Source organism: Gossypium raimondii, chromosome 7 (genome assembly GCF_025698545.1).
Source record: "Gossypium raimondii isolate GPD5lz chromosome 7, ASM2569854v1, whole genome shotgun sequence".
Lineage (NCBI taxonomy): Eukaryota > Viridiplantae > Streptophyta > Magnoliopsida > Malvales > Malvaceae > Gossypium > Gossypium raimondii.
Window position 1 is genome coordinate 21224253 of NC_068571.1, and position 6251 is coordinate 21230503.

The 6251-nt window shown below is 32.1% G+C and overlaps 1 long non-coding RNA gene across 1 annotated transcript; it reads right to left on the minus strand.

The window, feature by feature from the left end:
• Window positions 1-1520: 1520 nt before the first annotated feature.
• LOC105784705 (uncharacterized) lies at window positions 1521-2752 on the minus strand. The gene is made up of 4 exons (XR_008197634.1): window positions 2394-2752; window positions 2201-2295; window positions 2030-2102; window positions 1521-1907 (listed from the first exon to the last, which is right to left on the minus strand). It is a non-coding gene; the product is annotated as an uncharacterized LOC105784705 (long non-coding RNA).
• Between the last annotated feature and the right edge of the window lie 3499 nt (window positions 2753-6251).

Sequence of the window (6251 nt, forward strand, 5' to 3'; positions counted from 1 at the left end):
CTCTCATTCCCACAGTAGAGATCGACCATTGTCTCCACATTTTCGTCGTCTACAAGTTCCATTTCTACGAATTTGACCGAATTTGTTGAAACTGGAAACTTGTAGAAAATTTTTGATATCCTTCTCCCACAATGTCTAAGAATTTTTGCATTAATCATTGCCTTCATTTCATCGAACGATACATTTCTATTAAATCTCATTGCTATTTGTTGCCGACATTCAAATACATATCCAACACTTGTTGTCAAGATGACTCCATCGAAATAAACGCATACAAGAAACTTAGCATCCATCTTCAATATTTAATCTATAAAAAAAAAATCTCATAAAAATTCTCGAACGGTAAATAAATTACTTAAAAAAAATTTAATGTTTCAATATGCAATTTTGTACATGAAAACCGTTTAACCACTAATCCTAATAACTAACACAATAATAATATTAATAATTTTATACTCAAAATAATACACACTAAAATTATTAATTAGGGTTTTACTAAAATAATAACTAACTAACTATAATAATAATACTAGTTTTTACTAACTAATTTATTTTGGTAAATAAAATAATAACTAACCATCTTGAGTTATAATAATAACATTAATAACATCTTAATACTAACAACAACAACAACAACAACAACAACAACAATAATAATAATACTAACTAAAACTATCAATTTGAGTTTTATTAATCTTAATAACTAAACTAAAACAAAAAATATTACAAAATATACAAAACAATAACAACAATATAATCAATTATTTTTTAAAAAATACCTTCTTTTTCTCTTCTCTTTCTCTCTTTTTCTCTTCTTTTCCGTAGCACCTCTTCTTCTTCTTTTTCTTTTGATTTTTCTCCCTTCAGCTAGACAGAGCTCGTGTTTATAACACGAGTAGTGCCGCCAATCAGTATGGCACCATTGGTGCCGCCAATGGCTTTGGCCTGACCAAGGTGTTGTCAATTCGGTGCAGGCTTTTTGCAAGTTTTTTTTTGTTTTTCTTTTGGTATATTTTGGTAAATAAAAAAAAGTTATAATATTTTGGTGATTTTTTATTTTTTTATAATAATTTTGTAAAAAACCCGTTATTTGCCTGTGCTCTGCAAATGAAATATTATCCTAACTCCAATTTTGAGAGTGTAAGTTTAGGGGCTATACCTTCCTATACCTGGAAGTGTATCTGGGTTGTTTTGGGGCTAGACCTTCCTATACCTGGAAGAGTATCTGGGCTGCGAAAGGAGTGCTCCAGGAGGGGTTGGGATAGAAAGTAGGTACTGGAACAAAAATTCTAGTTCAGGACTCTAGTTACCATGAGCTCCAAACTAAAAAATTCAAAATAGTGTACGTTGTTAGCAGATCCGATTGGCGATGTTAGTAGGGAATGGAAAGTGGATTTTATTAGAGATAACTTTAGTGACAATGACGTTAAACGGTTCCTGAATATCCCATTGTCCAAGTTTCGACATGACGACTACCAGGTGTGGAGATGGGAGGCGTCTGGAGAATTTACAGTTCGCAGTGCATACAAAGCTCTATTACAATAGGATTCAGAAGCTAATAATGTACACAACCAGGAACAAATTAGGAACTTTTACAAAAAACCGTGGGACTTAAAATTGCCCTCTAAGCAGAAATTTACAATCTGGCGAATCTCAAAAAACTATCTGCGTACCCTAAGTATGCTACACTATAGAAGAATGACTAATTATAGTCTCTGTCCGCGATGTGCAGGTGGAATTGAAACCAATACCCATGCCCTGTAGGACTGCCCTGTGACAAAGGATTTATAGCATCATTTAGGTCAGATTTAGCATGAAACAATGTTAAATATGAAGTTACTGGAGTGGCTCACTTGGTTTTTTAAACATAACACCAATGAATATTGTAGGTTGTTTGCATGTGCTCTCTGGGCCATTTGGACAGAAAGAAATAAGTGGATTCATGAGGGTCAAAGAAGATCTAGAATTTCTAGAGCAGACTCTATAAGAAACCATATTCGCGAGATTGATGGGTTACAAGTTCCCTTACCTATTCGATGGATGGAGTCGAAAAGATGGCAACCGCCGAAACCCCCGTTCATGAAAATCAACTTTGATGCGGCCTATAGAAAAAAAGATGAAAAATCATGCTCTGGGATTGTGATTTGAAACTCAGAGGGACAAGTTTTGAGCTAAAAAATAGTTATTAATGTAAATGTACCTTCAGTTTTCGTGGTGGAAGCGCTTGCATGCATTCAAAGTAACAAGGAGGGATTGGATCTAGGTTTAATGGACACGGAGGTTGAAGGAGATGCACTTTTTGTCATAAAGAAATTGTCAAATGAAGGAGAGGATAGATCAGAAATTGGAGCCTTAATCAGAGATCGAAAACTTTTGGGTAAGCAGTTTCATACCTGTATTTTCAAATATTTCCCTCGAACGGTGAATGCATTTGCACACATACTGGCTGTTGAAGGCTTGAAGACAGGAGAACAATGGAGATCACGAGCTGGTGTTCTTAAGTTTGCAAGAGGAGCGATTGAGAGATATAAGAGAGGTATGATTTTCTGAAGAGATCTGGGGACTGTGTTGTTCTTGGGAGAAGAAGGGTCTTAGCAGGGGAAAGGCTATGAAGATATCGGAAATGTTGAAAAGTTTTTCAAAGATTAGTTTCCCCATGTTTTGTTGCTTTTCAGGAGGTGGGACTGTTGATTTTCTCGACTGAAACACTGAAGTTTCTAAAGCGTCCTCCTTATTTTAGCTGGGTTAGGCTCGTTCATTTGGGCCTTTATTTTGTCTTTCTTCTTATACTTTTCTAAAACTCATGTTGTTTTATTTTGGGGTGTTGTTTTGGAATAAAAATCCAGCTACTATTCATAAATTTGGATTCTTTCATATTTTAGATTGGATCTATCTTAGGCTTGAGCTCGGACTGATGAGTTTGAGTTTTTCTCATACTCAAATTTTATTAAGATCGAATTTATCGGATTCGAGTCGTTACAGACTCAGATAAGTACGAATAAACCATTAGGCTCGAGCCTATTTTACCAATTATTACATAAAAAATAAATACAAAATTAAAATTTAATGAACTTATAAAATCAATGTGACACCAATCTTGATTAACTGATCATCATGAGAATTATTTACAATTTTACAGTCTAAATTTCTTCAACTGTATAGGGAAGTCCAAGTGTATTTTGGTATCTAGGAGAAACTTATTTCTCTAGGATCCAAAAATAAAAATACCCACATATGCTTCTTTCGTGGAGGAATGGCCGAAAGCCATCGTCCTTTTATTATTAATGGTCGAGTGCATATACATCTTCAAAGGCCAGATGTCATTCTTCCATCAATAGAAAAAATGCTTCTTTCTTACGTTTCTTGACAAAGGAAGCCTTTGACCTATTCTTCCCTCAACTTCCCGAGAGCTGAACTAAAACTGCCTTTGCAGTTATCTTATTGTTTTACTTTTTAAATTTAACTTAAATGGAAATTAACATTTTGTAATTCAAAAACACAAACGGGTCCTTTGTGCCGTTTCCAACCATTCTCATAACCTTTCCTATAAAATAAAACTTTTATTTTTATAAACTTGCAAAAATTTTAATGGATATTTAATATTTCTAATACGAAATTAAAATTTTAATTTAATATCAAAATCTCTAATGCAATATCAATAGGTTTAATGCAATGCCAAAATTTTTAATGAATACTAATATTTCTAATGCAATATCAAAATTTCTAGCGAATACCACTTTTTCTAATACGATACCGAAGTTTCTAAGAATATATTGTTAGATATTCTGATAAAAAAAAAAAGGTAAAGGGTTATACCAAAATTTCTAAGATGTTGTTAGAAATTTTGGTATATCAAAATCCAGAATTTGATAACAACTGCCAAGAGGGTTGTCACTCTCTGTTGGCCGATCAACACCAAAAATTCACCTCAACATTATTTTGACCTCTTTTTTCCAAATCTGATAACAATTTTGCCAAAATAGGCCTCGTTTCCCTAGATTTATAGCCAAACTTTCTAACTCTCCTTCTTTGATCTCTATTTTCAGTCGTTGGATCGGCCTAAGATTTGAGTATGTTACTCACCTCCTCCTAACCTATCATTTCATTGTTCAGATTTGTTAAAAGTTACCCAAAATTTGCTCGACAGTTCAATAAGTCCTCCTCTCTCATTCTTCAAGAAAACAGAAAATCCATTGTTTTGCTTTTGTTATTGAACATCGACTTTTCAACTTGGAAAAAAAGCCAAAACTCGTCTCTATTCTTGTCTTAAGAATCAAAATGATTGAGAGAAACTTGTTTTCATGGAGGGATATCCATCACCATTTTTTGTTTGCATGAAGAGATTTGGGTGTTAAACAATTGAAAGATTCTTAAAAAACTCTTTCGGGTGTTGGTTTTTATTCAAAAAAAATACGAGAATATTTTTGAAAACTATTTTTTGGGTTTAGGCTCTAAATTTTAGAAGAAAAAAATGATGAAAGTTTGAAGAAAAACCAAAAACATTTGAAAACAAAAAAAAGTTTGTTCTACAAAGATTTCTAGATTTCGATTATCAAAATCTAAAATTTTGAGTTTTTGATGAAAGATTTGAATTTGTGCATGGGATCAAAGTTTTAAAGAGCAAAGAACATTAAATTTTGGTATTACGTTACATATATTGGTATTTGGTTTGAAATTTTTGTATCTGGTTACAAATTCTGGTTTCCATTAGAAATTTTGTTATTTGATTAGAAATTTTGGTATTGTTGGAAAAATTCGATTTAGAAAGCGGTTTTCAGCGGAAGTTTAAAAATTTTGAAAATCGAGCCGATTTTTAAAATTTATAACAAAAAACTTTTCCTGAAAAGTACCTATGGTTTATGCAAGACGAATTCAAAATGTTCTCAGCTTTCAATTGAATGATCTTCTTCGCTATCCTCGTCCACCAAATTACGCCAAGTGTGGACTTGAGCAACACGAATCAAACACAACAAGAAATGAATTTATTACTTTTAGTAGGAAAGTACTTTTCTCAATAGAAATTGGAAAAATTGTAATTTCTAGAAAATATAATTTATTTTAAGAAAATAAATTCTTACTACTTTTTGGTAAAATAACAGTATATGAAACTTGAGTGTAAATAATTCTACCAATGTTATCTATTTATAAGAAGAGAGAGGAGAATACTTGGTTGAATAAAAATAGCACAAATAACATTTATTTAATAGAAAACACTATTCTAGTCTAATTAGGAGAAAGGGGGCAGCACACCCTAAATAATAACACTAGGGTTGATGCCCCTCACATGTAATATGAGGGATTTGGGGCCTCTGCAGTATTAGGTCCTATTATATGTACTTACTTTACTTTTGACTCAGCATTTTATAATTTAATTCAACCTAATATTTATTTTTTTATTTCCCAAAACAAATATTATTTATTCAATTAATTAAATTAAATTAGTTAATTTCTCAAATAAATAATTTTTCTCAACCTAATTCTAATATCATTAAAGTCATGACAACTTTATCGTAATGTAATATATGAGAAAATATATTTAATTTTTACATTCTACAGATTCATAATGACTAACTAATTTAGTTCCATTTTTGAACTTCAAACATGGATCAATAATCTAGAAATATTAAATCAAGAATTAAGCACTCAAAATTGAGAGCAAGACATAACTATTAATTGCGTAAAATAAAAATCAAATGATAAAATCCATCATAGGGTTCATCTCCCTTAGGTATTTAGAAAATTAGTTTGTAACATCCCAAATTTTGGGGTTAGAAGTTTTGATTTTTGTGGTTAGGGTTAGTGAGTAGGTTGTGCTATTGTGTTTAGTTGCACGTTTTAGTACAAGAATGAGCTTGCTGATCTGGTGGTTGGTTGTGTGTTAGTTTAGTTTGGGGTCTTGGGTTTGAGTCACTAGGAGTGTTTTGAGGGATTATTTTTGTTTGGTTTTAAAATTTTGGATTATTATTTCCTTTATTTAGTGTCATTTTATTATTTTTTTCTAGTTTTAAGGCTCTTTTCTTTTTCATGTTCTCCCTCTCCCTCTCCTTTGTTTGCTTTTATTTTTCTTTTCATTCTTTTCTTCTTTTGGGAAATAGTTTTGCTTGCGAATTTCGGAGAGCTTCGCTCATTTGTCGTCAAGTCGGTGTTTGGACATCATTGATTGCGAATCAGGTGTGGGTTCTGAATCTTTTCTATTTTGTTTGTGAATTCTTGAGTCGATTCCGTAAAAGTCGACATTTTACGTGTGTATG